We start from the raw sequence: 18,765 nt of genomic DNA, 5'->3' as shown, positions 1-18,765 counted from the left end.
AGCACAGTGCTCCAGACCCTGTTTACACAGGTTTTACCATCAATGTTTCTCAAACTTCTTGAACATACAATCTTGATTTGGCTCATTCATCTAGGTACGACTCCCCTAAGCGCAACCCCCGAGGTTAACAGCCAAATTCAACATGTTTCTCTTCAGAGCTGGTCCATACTTAGCTGATCACTTCCATTTAAAGTTAGTAACCTTACTTAATGCATAGCCTGCATTCACACACTGCAGGAAATCATGCCTAACACCTGCTCACCCATTCTCAGATGAGGCAGCAGCAGTTTGGTTTCTCCACAACACTGAATAAGAAACGGGTCTCGTTTCTATATGAAGTGTCTATACTGCCAACTACCTTCAACTGCTAGCAGGTGCTCAGCACACCCATGGTGAGGATCAAGTGTGTGTACCTGCAAAAAGTAAAGGTTACCTGCCTTTTTTCCCAGACACTGAGAGGTCTGAGTGACTGCCCTTCCTCTGTAGAGATGTGTGTTGTGCGCCTTGCAGATGAACCCTGGCTAGTGGAAGGGGTGGCCGAGACCCGTCCCAGGAGCTGTGGCTCATAGCTCGCTTTTGCACCAATCTGGGCATCACAACATAAAGGAAGCCTGTGAAAAGGTGCTTGGACAGTGGCCCTCAGCAGGAATTTTGCTGGTTATCCCCAAGCTCACAGAGGTTGGAATGTGGCAATTTGGCCGAGAGTGAGAAGGAACGTACAAGAGAAAGCTGCAAAGTTCCTTACAAGGCATTTTTCTGTTTTCCAACATATAACAAACAAATCTTGTCTTGTTATTATTATCTTCACAATTAATAATCTCTACTGTTCTTTTTTGTATGATTTTGCTCTCTTAATCCTCCACTGCATTGAGCACACTACAGACACTACACACTACCAACTTTTTTATTAAGATCCCCGCCAGCCAGAAAGCATTAGGACCAGCTCTGCACTGCCAAGATAGGATGGTTGGCTGGACAGCTGGTTGTCTCTGACCATGTCCAGAAGGAGAGATAAACATTGCACAGGCCATAGGCTGCTGCGGATCAAAAGATGTCAAGAAAAGCAAGAACATCATAATTTTTCCCTGTTGCCATAGAAATCCTCTGTTTTAAGAAGCACCTGTTCCTTCTGTGACCTGGGTTAGCATACCCTGGTGTCATTTAGTCCCCTGTGAGCTTGACTTACTTACATTTCTACTAGGTTTCACTGCTGCATCCTCACACCTCTGACAGGACTGCAGAACTACGAAGAAGTTAAAGCACAGAAAAAATAAGGTGACTGATAGTGGATGCTTAGGGAAGAGCACAGAAGTATGAAAGGTGTAGGAGAATTGAGGTTTTGCCAAGAAACTCCTGAGGCAAGTTTGCAGATGACACCAAGCTGAGTGGTGCAGTTGACATGCCTGAGGATGTCACCCAGAGGGACCTGGACAAGCTTGAGGAATAGGCCCATGTGAACCTCATGAGGTTCAACAAGGCCAAGTGCAGGGTCCTGCACCTGGGTTGGGGCAACCCCCAGTACCAGTACAGGCTGGGGGATGAAGGGATCAAGAGCAGCCCTGCTGAGAAGGACTTGGGGGTACTGGTGGATGAAAAGCTGGACATGAGCCGGCAATGTGCGCTTGTAGCCCCGAAGGCCAACTGTGTCCTGGGCTGCATCCAAAGCAGCGTGGCCAGCAGGTTGAGGGAGGGGATTCTGCCCCTCTACTCCGCTCTGGTGAGACCCCACCTGGAGTCCTGCGTCCAGCTCTGGGGGCCTCAGCACAGGAAAGACATGGACCTGTTGGAGCAGGTCCAGAGGAGGCCACAACAATGATCAGAGGGATGGAACAGCTCTGCTGTGAGGACAGGCTGAGAGAGTTGGGGTTGTTCAGCCTGGAGAAGAGAAGGCTCTGGGGAGACCTTATGGCAGCCTTCCAGTACAGGGGCCTATTGGAAAGATGGGGATGGATTTTTTATCAGAGCCTATTGTGACAGGACAAAGGGTGATGGTTTTAAACTAAAAGAGGGCAGACTTAGATGAGATCTAAGGAAGAAAATTTTCACCATGAGGGTGGTGAAAGACTGGCACAGGTTGCCCAGAGAGGTGGTAGATGCCCCATCCCTGGAGACATTCCAGGTCAGGTTTGATGGGGCTCTGAGCATCATCTAGTTGAAGATGTCCCTCATTGTAGGGGGTTGGGCTAGATGACCTTTAAAGGTCCTTTCCAACACAAACTATTGGATGATTCTGTGATGATTTGTGATTAATAATCCTTGTGATTAATGATTCTCTTTTCCATCAAGTTTTTTTCCATTCACTGGTTGAACACATAGGGTTGTGTCATCCAGCAATGTCATGTGTCGGTGGATTCCTCGGTTTCATGACACACTGTGTACACTCTTGTTTTTTAATCTACCACTAGATGGTTTCAGGTGAGGTCCCCTAGTTTTTTTTTTTTATTATGAGAAATTGAATATGAACTGAATTATTATTCCCTCTTAACCTTCCCTATGTGCCTCATGATTTTATGAACCCTAACATATATTCCTCATGATTCTCTCTTCCTTGGATTGAAGATTCCTTATCTCTATCAGGATTTTCCCTATATAGGAAGACTCTTGCCTCCTATCTTTGTGCTTTTTCTACTACTACTGTGTTGCTTTGGAAAGAAATGCCAATGCGATACCCTGTAGAGGTGTATGGTAAGATGGAGGCATACCACCATTAGAATATTTTCTGGTTTGTTCTCAATTTCTTTTCTAATGCTTCCTAACATTAATATTAAAATTAGCCTTTTAAAACTGCTCCTGAACTTTGGGTAGATAGTTTAACAGACCTTTCTAAGATCTCTTTCTTGAGTGGTAACGACCAGGTCAGAGCCCATCACTGTGTACGTGGCGTTACAGTTGTGTTTCCAGTATGCATTATTCCACATTTTCAATATCACATTTCACCTGGCTTTTTATCATCCATCCACTTACTATTGCAAGATTGTCCTACAACTCTGTGCAGTCACCTTTTGGTTTTATTGCTCTGAATCAGTTTGTATCACCAGTAATCTCTGTTCCTCGCTTTTCCAGCTCATTTGTGAAGATGTTGTCATATGATCCATATGATTCATATGATCTAAGCCCTGGAATAGATCCCTGTGGGACTTCACTGGTAATTATCCATGTCTGAGAATACTGCCTGCCTATTCCTACCATGTTTTTTCTCTCTTTTAATGGTGATTTGCTCAGGCAAGGCCCTTCCTTCTCGGGAAGTTTATGAAGAGACTAGCTTGCAGACTTACCCAGGCAGAGTGAGAATTGTTCGTGAGCGTGAAGAAAAATGCACCTTGTCTGCTCTCCACAGGAGAACACAAATAGGTCAGCTACAGGGGATGTTACTCATGCCTTACACAGGCCATGCTTTGTGTAACAGAACATCACCATGGTATGAAATAGCAAAGCGTACGAAGCTAGAGACCTCAAAAGATTTGGTATTTAGCTGTTTGAACAGAAAGAGATAACCATAAGATGTTTGCGCCTGCTTGATGGGGCTTTTCTGGGCCCATTCTTGAAAACCTGTCCTAATCTAAGGGCACCTGGCAGAAGAAGATTCAAGTGTATCTTAAACTCTTGCAGGCTGATTCCTGAGCGCGCATTTGACCAACGAAGGGCCAGATGCCTGGGAAATCGCTGGGACACTGATGTTCCCAGTGCTGGCAGTGCTGCACAGCACGCTACTTTTGCAACAAGAAGGAGGAAATTTCATCAGGAGAGGTTGGGGATGGTGCTGGTTATGGGTCCACTGTGGGGAGCTTGGAGGTGCTCCCAGAAGAGCAAAGGAAACAGGCAGTGCCACCTGCGCCCATGCCCTTACCGACACGTGCCAGCAGTGACGTGAGGCCACATGAACTCACAGCCACAGGAGCACTTTTCACCCAGGCCCATGGCTTTTTTTTCTCCAGGGCTGCTTGAGGCTGAGTGAATAGTGTGGGTCTGCCCAGGATCACTCCCGTTCCAGGAGCCTGTGTGCTGGCAGGAGCTCCCATCGGGACCTTCCAGCAGCAGTAGAGAGAAGAGCAAATTTCCACTGTGTTTCCCTTTGGAGCCAAAATTGGAGAGGTTAAGGCCTTTAATTTTCTCTTGATGTTTCTAATTTTCTTTACACAGGCTGACACGGACTGTAGCGCCTTTATGCCCTCTTGAGAATGTGGCGAAGCTGTCTCATACAAAAACCTCTTGTTAATAAACATAATAGTTCACCTTCAGTGAACAGCACATAGTTCAGAGGTCTTTGAATAGGTAATTCCATTATCTGGTGGTGGTAATGAATCATACTTGCTTATGAAATCCTATTTGTCTATATGACACTTTGCGTTCCAGCCAGCATTACATTCTGATATAAGAAACTGGCTAATGAGCACTAATACAGAAATAAAGCAATCATCGCTAAGACAAAGTGGTTGTGTTATTTTTCCTGTAATAATAATATTATTTTAAAGAATTCAGTGAATACCAAATGTTTCATTTGGTGATCATCTGTAGGACTTTTGTTCCTGCGGTGAGCATGGGGTTATTGCTTAGCTGCACCGAGTAATGCAGTAGGTAAGCCTCTGCTCCGGCAGCCTGACCTGGTGGGCACATATGGCTGTGCGGGGTCTTGCTGGAGTCAGGGTCTTTCTGCTCCAGAGCTGAAGCCAAAAGCTAAGGGAGGTGCTACAGAAATCAGTATCACCATCACTTTCCTTCTGTTGGCCTGCTCAAATGTGTTTCAGAATATAAACTCCTAACCAGCGTGTGGCTCACAAGAAGTGCAGGCTCATAAGAAAAAGAAGGGTTTCACTTTTAATTATACTCTGTGGTGAAATGAGAACTTGAGGGTAGGTGGCTGGGTGGGCCTTGTGATACCCAGTCCCAGTGTGGAAGATTCTGCCTGCAACTGTGACGAATAGAAAACTCACTCAGTAAAAAAGAAAAAAATGGAAAGCATAAATGCTGCCCAACATGAACAGGATGCAAGTAAGCTGTGCAGGCTGTGCGGATCCACACCCTGCTGTTTAGTGGGTCTGGTGGTTATGAATGCAAACAGTGAAGGTACTCCCTGAGGTGAAGCTGGCTTCCTGAAGCCTGGAGAGGCAACCCAGAGCAACCCAGCTCGTACAGGCACGCTGGCTTTTAGAGACCCCCAAACATCACTGCAGGGCCACAGCTTCCTGCACCCACAATATTTACCCCTCAATTTCCCTTCCCTCTTCTCCACGAGATCCCACATACCTCCTCGTTCCGTACAGCTGCCATCTGCAATGCCTTAAGACTTCTACAATGCCACACCTCCCACATCTCTTACTTGACCCTGAGTTTGCATCCCTGGAGCCCTCCATGTCCCTGACCCCCCATAACTCCAATAGCCACCCTCCATCACTCTCCAGCTAAGACAACATCCAGCTTCCCACACTCTTGCCCCTTGGGCTGGGCAAAACGAAACGGAGACAGCTCGGCTGCTAGCCAGCAGTACATATGTGCCACTTGGCCAGCCAAATGGTACGTGCATTGTCACTGGCCAAGAGCCTGACTTCGGGTCCCTTGGCTGCTCCTCATGGCCTCTGGAGGGGCCGTGCAGCTCCCACTCCCCCTCAGCAGCTGCGGGGCCGAGCAAGCTGCCTCATGGACCATATGTTGCACAGATTTTGTCCTAGTTTCTCTCTCCGATGCTGCCTGGTTGCTATACAGGAAAGGGCTGGGCCTGGTCAGGAGTTTGTTTTGGTCACTGGTAGTCCTTCTGCCAGGGGTAGGGAAAAAAAATAATTTTTAAGAGTCCCAGTGGATGTATTGAAGTTGGATGCTAAGAAATTAAATGGATTTCATAATCTACAGCTGACAAATCTTAAAGCTTTCCAGTAGAAAATAGCTCTGCTGAGACAGTATAAACTTACGCTTCTCCCCACTCTTGGCTTGTTGTACCGAAGACTTCCAAAAATGAGGTGTTTTTTCTGATCCTGTTAATGTAGCCTACTAATTCTGCATATGATACTGAGACAAGCTGGATTTTAGGGGGGGAATGCATCAAGGAATAAATGATCAAACATGATTTGTTTCATGAACAAAGTATCTTATTTTCAGGTAAATATCTGCAATAAAACAAGAGGCAGGAACTGACCGATGAGCAAACCTGTCTCTGCCTGTTCAAGCTTTTCATAAGACAGGAGTAGCTCCTTACCATGGAGGATCTGGAAGCTGCTTTAGAAAGGGTGCTTGGCTGATATCAAGCCAGTACTTACATCTCTGAAACCAAGGGCTTCAGTGCAAGCTCTGACAGAGAGCCGGCACACATGGGCTCTGACTTGGGCTTCAGAAGATGTGCTCTGCTGTCGGGCAAGTGCAGTGATCTTTGACCAAGGTAAAAAGCAGGAACTTAAAGAAATAAAAAGCATTTCATTTGCGTGTTGAAGCACAGTCAGCGAGAAAGCTGAACCTGCAGTTCAAACCCTTCAAAGGATAACATTATATAAATATTTTTAATCGAACATGTCTATAGCAAAAATAATTTGGATTTGGTAGCTGAGCTCGTTTAAAGCAAACTAAATTTCCTCATGCAGGATGGCTTATGTTCCTTTGTATTCAGGACATTATTCAAGGGAGGTAGCTTCGTCTGAGGACACGGTATCGAGGTAGCAAGATGCGAAGCATACATAATGTTTTCAAGATGCAGAAGGAAAGCTGTGCAGAAATGTACTCTGCAGACTGAGAGGTGTTTTGTTTCCAAATGTAGGATTTATTGCACTGACCTTCACTTCTTGGTGCACCTGGTAGCCATGAAGATTTGCAGCAGCAAGCGATGAACTGTTTTTCCCCACAGCGAGAACGCCACAGATACCATGCCAAGGAGCAGCCTCGGGGAAAGCACCAGGGCTAAGCCCTCCCTGGCATGAGGCAGTTTTCTCATGAGCTGGTCCAAGCAGATGAAATGAATTCCCACGTCAAAACTTTCTCCTGTCTTTTCTGAGGGCAAGGTGGCTATTCTCCCTTAACCTTCACTAACACAAGCATTCAGATAATGCAGGCTTAGCTTTTTGTATCCTGTATTGGAAACTGCCTTGGGAATATCTAAAAGGTCCCAGATATTCATTTCTTTATGACAAGCAGGGTTTTATTTTAAACAGTAAGAAGATCTTCATGCATGAAAAATTTCCTCGGCAACTACCAATACCAGCCAGTTCTGAGGAAGCTATGTTCAATGTAAAGCTACAGGGCAAGTGGGTGTGAATTATCCTACAGCTGCCATTTTTTTTCTGAAAGTAAATAATATTAACTCATGGTCAACGCTGTGTGATATGCTGGGAATGAATTTATGCCAAGCGCTACTTTGCACCTCCCTCTCACTTTGGCATAACTGACCGTTGTTGGACACCAGCTTCTAGATTGTGTGGCTCATTCTTTATTGTAGAAAGGCAGTTTTGGTGTTCTTCCACAGCTTTTGGTGTTCTTCCAAAGCTTCACACAATTGCCAGGATCTCTGGCAATTTGCTGTCTTGAAGAAGTATCAGAGCATAAGACAGGACGAGAGGAAACAGCCTCAAGTTGCGCCAGGGGAGGTTTAGACTGGGTATTAGGAAAAATTTCCTCACTGAGAAGAGTGGTCAAACAGGCTGCCCAGGGAGGTGGTGGAGTCACCATCACTAGAAGTGTCCAAAAAATGTGTAGATGTGGCACTTTGGGACATGGTTTAGTGGGCTTGGTGGTGTTGGGTTAACGGTTGGACTTGATGATCTTAAAAGTCTTTTCCGACTCTAATGATTCTATAAGCTCTAGTAGTTCAAAGCAGGGGTCAAAAATGATGCTACAGATTTGATTTTATGCAGAACAAGGACAACAAGAAAATAGAGCTTGAAGGGATCTTGGGATGCTTTCCAGTCCACCTTCCTGCTCCAAGACAGGATCACCTCTGCCTGAAAAAATGCTGGCAAATATTTCAAGAGAAAAGGTCATTTGGGACCAACTACGCCCAATAAGGTAATCAGTCAGACCTGTTTTGGATATGCCATCACCCATGTATATTTTGTGAGTACAGCTTAGGCATTCGTGCTTCAGTATAGCCTAGCACAGACATGGTCATGAAGTGACCTTTTAAATCCTTGCCCTAGAAGCGCCGTACTAGTCTGAGCTGTCCTGCCTGTGGGTAAGAAGGGCAGAGCCATTCTGCAAGTGCTCTCTGACACCCAGCGTAGCTGGCTGCTGGTCTGGTGACCGGTGAGATACTACTCTGCCACCCCATCCCTCTTCCTAAGGCATAATGGTCACTTTGCTGTTGGATTTAGAGAAGGGTGTCCTATGGCGGTTAAGATCTTCCAGGCAGCATTTTAAACTATTTATGGAAACATTATTTCCTGGGCCAGTGATGCTGACATGCGAATATAAATGTCCCATGGGTGACTCTGAACATTGTCACTGAAATGCTGATGCCCAGACATGGTGTCACCCTCACGTCTAGGAGGTGCCAGCAGCATCTGCTCTAATGGCAGCAAAATTACCAGGAGTTTATACTATTAGGCAAGGTCTGTGTCAAACAGAGCCTGGAAACAAGATCTATTTCCAGCTCTGCTGTGTCTATCTCACCTTGGCCCCCATTTACATTCTGTCCGTGTCTCTCCCTTTGTAAGATGAGAATAATAATGCGTGTCAGCCATTAAAGGCTGTGCCAGGTGTAAGCAAATGAAACACATAAAGCATCAAATGTAAAGCCACAGGTGAAAAACTCTCTACCAATGCTGTCAACTTATCCTTGCATTGCTCAGATAAACAGCGGTACAAGTATTGCTGTGCTGATGTATCCAGTGTTTGGTTCTCAGAGATATTCTCATGTAAGTGAAAGTAATTCTCCCAAATTGCACATGGTTTTATTTTCCATTTAGCTACTTCTCCAGGGGTGGTCCATCAACGTTCAGCTGAGTAGCACAAGAGCACCCTGCAGATAACCTTCCTACTCCAGAGATCAGCGTGTTTTCAAAGTGATTGCAGGCTTTAATCTGAGACAAAACATATGATTGATACTCCGTGGTTTAAAGAGGCAAACTAATGCCTTATGATTCATCTACGATTTATAAGTAAGCACTTGCACTGATATAATGATGGGATCACTTGATGACTCATGCGTGATTTAACGTGTGTGCAAAGTTCCCGTGTGTGTCACTCGGCGAAACTTCAGTCCGAACAGATGAGTTTGCTGCCTTGGCTGTGGCCTGAGGCCCCTTCCCCAAAATGCCTGCTGAAGAGCAGCAGGGATGCCAAGGGTGCTCTTTTCTCCCATGCAACCTGTCCTCTCCAAAGTCTAGGCGGGCGTGATGCAAAAGGTAGAGGCACAGCGACAAGTTCTCCAGGGTTTTGTTGTTGCAATTTCTCTTCTCCAATAAACAATTGCTATGGCAACCTCACTGCTGCTCGAGTGTTCTCATTTCCTTTTTATTCTAAAAAACAGACACAAACTGTGACTGCTCCAAACACGTACATATTTAAGCCATTAAAATCTTCAGACGAGAAAGAGTGGGCAGAGAAACGTGATCAGCCCAGAGCATGCGATGACACTGCGAGGCCTCGTCTGCATGCAAATTTCATATCTGAATTTTAGCCAGGACATTCTAATTTCCATTGATGGTATGGTTTTCTGATCAAACAGGGTAAGCTTTTCTGGCCACAGTAGGCTGATACCTCGTGGTGTTTCTCAGGGAGAAAGGATGCTAAGAACTTGACCTTCCTCTTGGACATTGTGTTGTGCCCAGGGCCGGGGGGAGACGGATCTGCTAAAATGAAATATTTATCAAAAGGCAGTTCACTGTAAACCTTTGCAAGGTACAAGAAGTCCATGAATCACCTGGGAGGATGCTCAACAAGAAGGCAAAGAGATAAAAATAAACAAAATTTAAAAAATCGAGGAGAGGGCACGATCATATCTCCTGTTCCCCATAGATTTTGCCACCAGACACCCCTGGGCACCCGCAGGTCCACCAGACTGCCAGGCTCTGATGAGACATCTTCACCCTCCCCTTATTTTTTAAAGACTTAAAAAGATTACCAAGAAACTTGCTTTTTTTTTTTTTTTCAGTTGCCTGTTATTTTCAAGACAAATTTATGTGGGAATTTGAAGGAAAGATTCACCACGAGGATCTTCTGCAAGAAGTCTCTGGAGCTTCTGAATGTCCTCTGGTTATAGGGATGCCGGGCTGTACAATAAGGTGCCTGCTTGCTTCCTGAAACACCAGGTTTAACTTTCTACTTGAAAGAACATTTTTTTAACTAGAGAAAGAATAACTATGGTGTTTCTGAGAGAAAGGTTTGTGTCTCCTCTGTGCTCAAAGGGTTCCTGTCCTGCTTTATCTCCTGGCACAATCTAAGTAAAGGCCCTGAGAAGGGACACCTCAGACCAGCTTCTGATCTGATGTTGATTGAAAACTCATTTTTTGCCAGCCTGGGCTGCTTATGAATCTCTGGATCTAAAACTCTATTCCTGGCCCTGCCGCACAGCATGAATTTGGGGAAATAATTTGAATTGTCTATGCCTGCCCTTCCATGTACACAAAGTGAGGAAAAGAGGAATTAATTTGTTGGGGCTTATGAGATTCACTATAATCATGCTTTGAGATCTGATGAATGGGACAGAGTTCAATCATTTACTGTTTTCTTTGGCTCAGGTTTCTCGCTGTAAAAACAGTGGCAGTGGTCATGCTCTAAAGCTGTTTGTGTCAGAGGTTTGATGCAAACCCCAGAAGGAAATCGGCAGCCGTGGAAGGAAAACACAGACAACTGCGCGGGGCGGGAAGAGGCTTTCCTGCAGAGGTGAGTCAGTTCCAGGGGAGAAGGGCGGCTGCGTCCAAAAATAACAGCACCAGAAAACAGGCACACACTGCTGTGCCAAGAGCATGGTCCACCTGAGGAAGATGTTGGGTTTCATCTGCGAGTTTCTTCTCTTTATTCATCAAGCAGGTTTCTCATCCGCACTGAACGCCACCAGACCCGTGTTTGTATTTTGGAGTCCATGTTAATCTGGCCTTTGAAAAATACCCTGGCCACATTCTTCTCTGGGTCCACAGGCAATTCAAAGTGACCCCGAGGAAGGAATTTATTCCCAGGGGTTAATTTCTGTTTCCTTACATTTTTTGAAGGCAAGTCGATTAACATGCATTTGTGTTCAGACTCTTGTAGTTCTCACTAATCACTCTCTTGTGTTTAGGCTGATTATACCAAACTCAAGATACCTGTGTTAGGCTTTGGACAGTGCCGGTAACGAGCATCTGTTCTTTAGTTTTCCTACAGTGGCATTGCTGCTGAAGGGCTTCTCCATCCTCTGTGACTCAGTAAATGGTGCTGGGCAGAACAGAAAAATTATCCTGAATGATTAACACCTAGCACGTTTAAAGCAAAATCTGAACTATCGGGTGTGGTTGTTAAGGAGAGAAGCGGATCCCTTTAAAAGCCAGACTTTTTCTGCAGAACAACATAACAAGATCTTCACATAAAAAAGTCGCATGAAATGAAGTCTAGTAATAGACAAGACTGTCACTTACACGGGAATCTTGAAGCAAAAGTGAGTCAGAAATGATCCTTCATGTGGGGAACTGGCCCTGGCATTTTACCTACTTTTGTCTGTCTCAGGAAGGGAGAGAGGAAGGAAGGAAGGATAAGATCTTCGGACAAGAGAAAGCAGTGCCTGTCTTGCCTGCGAGACTCCCCACCTAAAACCCTCATGCAGCTTTCTGACCGTGCCGGCCTCCCTCCAGCACCCTCCCAGGGACCAGGGTACATGGCGGCCTCCCTCCAGCACCCTCCCAGGGACCAGGGTACATGGCGGCCTCCCTCCAGCACCCTCCCAGGGACCAGGGTACATGGCGGCCTCCGTCCAGCACCCTCCCAGGGACCAGGGTAAAGTGCCGGCCTCCCTCCAGCACCCTCCCAGGGACCAGGGTACATGCCGGCCTCCCTCCAGCACCCTCCCAGGGACCAGGGTAAAGTGCCGGCCTCCCTCCAGCACCCTCCCAGGGCCCGGGAGGAGCTCCCAGGGAGTCACAGCTTCGTGCGCCACAACAGCATGGTCCAACTTACAAAAATGGCAGGATGCGTGAGCCGGGGCCATGATATTTTTGGCCAGGCTGGAGCCTGGTGTGCCCCAGGCACTCCAGCGAGGGAAGACGTGGGAGGCCAGGAAGAGCTCCCGTCTCCGCAGGCTCCACATAATTAGGCTCAGAAGGAAACAGAGCTTTCTGCAGGTGGCCTCAACTCTCCTTCTCATCCTGGCTAATGTCGGAGTGCTACACCAGGAGCATTGCTGCACCATTCAGCATCTCTGTGCTCGCTTGTTTTCAGTTGCAAATCAGATTTCCTATATCAGGATCAAATTTAAAGCAATTCCATGTGCTTTTGTGCTTAAACACAGGTTGAAGTAAGTCTTTTTTCTCCTTGACATGCCCACATAATGCTCGGTAATAATGCTAGTAAGAACATGGCACAGGTACCTTATCCATTAGACTACAGTAGTCCCTTCAGCCCAACCTGATGGACTTACACTGTGTAGTTGCTTATGGGCAGCTATTGCTCCTCTAATATCTCATCATAGCAATTGCCCAGGCTATTGCAAATGTCCATTTAGAGAAGGACTGTATCAGATGATACTGGCATCATATTAAGCGTAAACATGCTTTGTGACACATACAAATTTTGTAAGTAGTTAAGTAAAGAAAAACACATACTAAATATTTCCAGGCATTTGTTGAGTGAAAATCTGTGTGCTTTGAGCTTTAGCGCAGATAATTTTAATAGCATCCCATTTCAATAAGGTATTTATCAACTGGGAAGAGCTAGTAATGACTTCAGTGGAAAGGAGGGTTGGTTTTGATACAGCTAAGAGTTTAATGTTGAGACACAAGCTCTACCTGACCTACGAGATAAGTGCTGCTCTCTCCCCAGGATCTCTTTGTGGAGTCCATTATCTGTAGGCTTGTTTTCTTGACATTGATTTTACTTTCATTTAGCTTATCTTCCCTATGCTTTAGGAGGGCCTGACAAGAGGCTTTTCTCATTTGAAGAAAGAAAAAAATAAAAATAATCTGTTGTTGCTGGCTTAGTTAGATGCACAGCTGTTTAATAGATAGGTTCAGATTTTTTGTTAGTTAATAGTAATAAATTAAAAGGCAGTATACCTGGAAGAAAAAAAGAGGTTTGTTCATGCAAAAGCTGTACCAACCTAGGTCCACACTAGTGAACAAGGAGGTGGATTTGTGGCAGCTGGATAATGTGGCACTGGCACCACAACACGGCCGCTCACTCCAGTGCTACTGGTCTGAACCCAGTTTGTGCCGCACGCCTCGGGATGCGGTTCCTCAGTGCAGCCAGGCGGCCGGTGGGTGAGCGTGTAAATGCCAAACTGGCAGCAGAATGGACAGGATTTTTCTTAGTAGAGTTGAACGTGACGTGGAAAGGGCTGTGAGAGCCCCATGGGCAGTGCCGTCCCTGACGGTGGGTTCAGGGGGACGCATGAGATGCAGACGATGGCCGGGGACCTCACTGCCACTTGCCGTCCCCCTCCCACCCTCTCACAGTCAAAGCCAATCCCGTCTTCAACCTTGCTGGCATTTTTCCATGTTCTGCTTCCCCGGGGAGCCTTTCCAGACTCTCCCTGCTCTAACAGGCCAGAACTGCCCTTTCCTTTTCAGCCCGAAGCCATTCCTGAGCAGAGCTGTCCCTTCGCTCTTGCAGCGCGACGGCTGACACCAGCCCTGCCTTCCCCCCGCCTAATCATCCTCCTCCTCCCTCATGTTTGCTGCACTAATGGAGATCACTACGATCCCCACTCTTCCCTGATTTACTAGGCTAAATCAAGCTTATTTTCCTCGCATCGGCCAGGCTTTCCCCCCGCCCCAATCATCCCCAGAGCCCTTCCTTGAGCCTGGTCCACTTTGGACACTCGTGGGACAGCCTGTCCCTCTGCTGGACTGGCATTGCCTCGGCTGTAATGTCATTAGCTCACTCCTGCACTGCAAGCCAAGGTAATTCCTTAATATATTACATAAGTTTGGCTCCAAGACAGTAATACTGAGGAAGCCTCATTGCTTGAACTGGGAAGTTTTGTAGACCAAGCAAGGATGGAGACAGCCTTCATGCTGTGAATCCCAGTAACCTCATTGATTTCAATAGGCTTATACAGTTTTACACCCGTGACATTTAAGCAAATTTACATGTTGCATTTTTAAGTGCAAACATGAATGGGGATCTTCATGCAGAAATTATCTGGACATCTATGGATGTTTAGGTAACCTCCACCCATAAGCTCTCAGGACCTTGAAGTCATAGGTCAGAGCACACGGGTAGAGACAAAACACCTCTCGGGTGGCAAAGAGGTGCCACAATCAACAATCAAAGGCAGATCTTTCTGTGGTGAAAATCAAGGTAATCTACTGAAGCTGAGGGCAGCGTGTGCAGCTCTTGGCTTAAACTGTGAGGTTAAATCCAACCATTCACACACAATTCGAGTGCAATAAGGATAAATGAGAAAGAACATGTCTGTAAAGTGACAGGAAAAGCTAGCCTAGGATACTCCCTGGGAAACCAGTCTGAAAGTCTATTGGAAAGTTCATCTGGGCTATTACCTTGCTGATAGCCCATTGCAAGGTCTCCATAATACCTCTGGAAATGTCTTGGATCCAAGCCCAGCGGGACACCACAGTCCATTCAGTAATGAAAGAGGTTTGCAGTTTAAAACCCCTGTAAAATAAAAAAATAACTATTCCATAATCAGAAGTTCTTGAGCTGCTGGGTGGAAGGGTCACATAAAGACCCTGCTGTGCTGCTTCTCGGAAAAAAAATGTTGTTAAGTGTACTGTAAAATCACTTCTAGCCTGGGATCAGTTTTCCATAGCTCAGTGACTGATTTCCTAGTGTGGACAAATATGGGAGTTTCCAGGCATGACACAGCAGCACAATCCTTTTTCTTGGGAATTCCTGTCAAATAAGCCCTAAAGGGGTGAGGCCACATTCCCAGATAAAAATTCTGGGGTAGGATGGTTTGCAGAGGAGATACCACTGATCTTGGTTAGCCTGCTTTAAAACCTCACTCATGCAGACAGCTGTGATCTGTTGGGATCGTCCTGGTGACTACTTGCTCTACATGCTTTTGTTAGCTTTGATACCTCGAAAAATAAAGGCAGCCACATGGGAGTGAATGCACATCATGAGGAAAAGTCCACAATGCAAACTTCTCCCATATGAGACATCAGAGAGACCACAGAGGGACTCTGTTTTTGTGGGGAGCACAGGACAACCCTTTGGGACCCAATGTTCTTCAGGAGGTGGCTGCACTGCTTGCTCTGTACTCACATCTCATCATGCCACCCCTTGCATGGGGCACGGGAGCATGTGTGCACACGCGTGTGCACGTGGTGGAGGTGAGGGGGCTCAGGGCAGGCTGAGCTCCTCTTGGCTCCTGCCTGTTGCACATCTCGGTCGTGACGAACACCTTCCTTTGACTGTCATAGCACAGCTGCATCACGGACCCAAGTGTTGCTAGCAGAAGACAGAAGAGGCCTTTCAAACTGACAAAGACAGAAGGATGCTGTGAAGCTGTGTCTTAAAGGCCGTTAGCCAACCTTCTCTAAACTTGCAATTTTGGCTTGTCACAGGGCATTTTATTGCTGCATTTAACCCAGACTGCTCTCTCACCGGTTTCTGGAGAGCACCAGAGAGAGACCTCAGGCCAGAAAGCCAGACAATCTACAAAAAGGGTTTTTGGAGGGACTACAATCCTTGGTTACACTGATCCAGCATAGCAGTGCTAACAAAGACACAAATGGGAGGTAAATCCATGCTTGTCTTACACAGCTTACCGAATCACAGCCCAAAGTTATTCTGGACTTACCTTGGGAAACCTCCCTCTGAAGTTCCTTAAAGAGGATTTAACTTCCTTTCCCTACCAAGGTTTTCATCATCTTTGAGTAGGTTGTCTCCCCGTTCGTCAGGAGAGCGCAGGCCACCAGCTCAGACACACAGAATAATGGTTAAAACCATCACTTCAAATTGCACGTTTGAAAAAGGCTTCTCAGAAACATATAAACTTGATATTGTGAAACTAAGACACGCTGGGCTCTGCCTACGTGGGGTGTTCGCACTGGTAATGCGGCAGATGTGTTATTATGAGCGGTGCCTGGCGTATTATCTAGAGAGGGTGGGAGAAGAACGAAATCCCCTGTTTCAAAGGGGAGAGCAGGAATAAAAGCACACCATCGTGCTGTGAACAATTCTGAAACTAGACTTGGTTGGACTACTTATTATAAAATTTATTCAGCACATATTTACTCCTTTTCTGGTCAGTACCTAGCCCATGAATCAGCACTGATTTTCCCTAATTGTATTCACCAACCCTTGTCAAGCAGATTGAACGAATGACAAATTTTTAGCCCCCTGGCTTTGCGTTTGCCTCAATTACGTCTGGTACAAGGCCATTCCCTCACACGGCGGCATATTGACCCACGATTTAGCATCTGTCCCTGGTACTTTTACAGCTACAGCAAGAAGATAAACCCTTAATAAGCAGCAAATGTTGTTCTGCTAAAATCAGGGAAACACCAGGACTTGCAAATGTGACATTAATACCTTGCAATTGTTTGAAACTGCTCTGAGCAGTTTTTCCTCAAAATCCCTTAAACTCTCTCCACATTAAAACTACTCTACGTGAGTAGTTTACATGAAATGCACAGCTTATTCACGCTGATTACTTACTTGCAAAGCCTTGACAGCAGCCAGGGAGGGAACCAGAAATGCTCTGCGTCTCTCCAAGCCAAGAATGTGGATTTTCTTGCTGTTCATCCCCAATTCTCCCACTTTATCTCGTGACTCAGCTGCCTGTTGCAAGGGTTTACAATTGCAGCTTTGCTGAACACCTACCCAAGTTGCGTGCTGTGGTTTCTAGACTTCACATGCAATTTTGACAAATGTATGGATTTCACAAATTCACTTTTGAAAAGCACTTTGCTGTCCTATTTTGTGAGTTTTCCTGCTGATAAATCCCAATGAACTGAACATGAAAGCCACCTGGAAGCCGAGACAGAAGAGCCAGGAGTAGGGCAAACCAAGACTCAGTTCTCCTCTGAGCAAACGTTCAGTCATTTGCTTAGCACAGGTGATAACCTCAGCACAGAAAGGATGCTCCAAGCAAGCTACCTCAAGTGCCAATGAGCCCAAGACACCATTGATCCAGCTCCTTGGTTTCCACCAGCTTGGCTGGGGAACAGCCCGCTAGCCGGCACTGCCTCCCGTTGGGGGGTTAATATGCTATGGACGAAGTCATAACTAAGCAGCAGAGGAAAGTTCCTACTGTTTGTGCCTGCAACCAAAATAATCTCTCCCGGACCATGCCAGCTCAGCTGGAGGAAAGGCCCCGGGGACTGACATGGTCTCTGCTTCCTGTTTTTCTCTTCGCAGAGTAAACGGGTTTCTGAGGTCTCCAGAGACGTGCCTGAACCAAAACCTCTGATCTGAGCATCCTTGAACTTTTGGCAAGTTTGGATTCAGTTCTGGATGCAGAGGTTGCAGGTCAGATGTATTTTTAATAGTATTTCTCCTCAGAAGGCTCTGCCCGTCCTCCCGGCACTGCACAGCACAGCGACCAGGAGTGCTGCTGTACCTGTGAGCTGACATGGAGTGTTAAAATGGGAGGATAAATCTCAGCTTACCAAGCAGCTGTGCATTTTTTCTTTGCCATTATGCATTATATGAATCACAAAACTGTGTCTCTGTAAGTGAGGTCGGTCATTGGCAAATCCCAGTTATGCTGTGGGGGTAAGTTGTGGAAGGAGCAGCTCCCTCCTGTAGTAGCTTCTTCCAGCAGTGGGTGAAACATCAATAACACATTTTAGCATTCAAAGAAGTATTTTCCCCTGACAGTCTTGGTTTTACTAAATTTCCATTACCCTTCTCTTTCTTTGTTTTTAGACATTTGATTCAGGGGATACATTTTTTATAAATGTAGATACCAATATCTATGTCTGGTCTGAGACACAAAATTGAACTAAACTACCAGGTTTTTGTGTTAGCATTTACTGCTCTTCCAAGAAATAGTGCAAGTCAGTGAAACCAGACCATTAAGTTGTGTACTGTAACTGTAACTTTTCAGCCAAAATTCATATGATTTTCAGCTAGCCTCTTGCTCCCAGTGATCATTAAATACTGATTATTAAAACATGAATTAAGAATTCAGACGATTATAATTATCCTCGGAGCCTCATGGAGAAGGACCACCTTGATAAATCCACCCTCATTTTTTAAGCCCTTTAGCCTGAAAAGGGGCATTTTTCCTCTTTGAAATCAGGGTCCGGAGAGCCATTTTAAACTTATTTGTTTTTATTAGTGGTTTCTGTGAGCTGAGATGATGAGGCTGGTGTCCTGTTGTGTCCCCGTACGTGTTCCACTGGGTGTCACTGACATAGGCAGAAACACAAACCCCATAGAGAGCAGTGTGGGCAACTGGTTTTGTCCTCCACCCCAGACAATGTGCTGCGGAAAAACTCCTTCCATTTACACTCTTGGCCACGCATCCCATAGAAATGTTCAGCGCTGCTTGAGAGGATGTCAAACCATGCTTGCAAGTGCTTTGGCAAGGCTATGTGTCAAATCCAGGTTTCTAGCCAGGACTGCTGGTGTCAGATGATGCTAGCTTGCAGTTTCCTCACACTTTTCCAATTACAGCCCTAAAGTGTGCAGGTGAGGTTTTGGCATCCCCTCGATCCCGACACGCACGGTGCCACTCTGTCATTCGAGAAA

This window comes from Phaethon aethereus, assembly GCF_964289735.1.
Source record: "Phaethon aethereus genome assembly, chromosome: 3".
NCBI lineage: Eukaryota > Metazoa > Chordata > Aves > Phaethontiformes > Phaethontidae > Phaethon > Phaethon aethereus.
The sequence above is the reverse complement of the archived record's forward strand: the minus strand, read 5'-3'. Positions refer to the sequence as shown.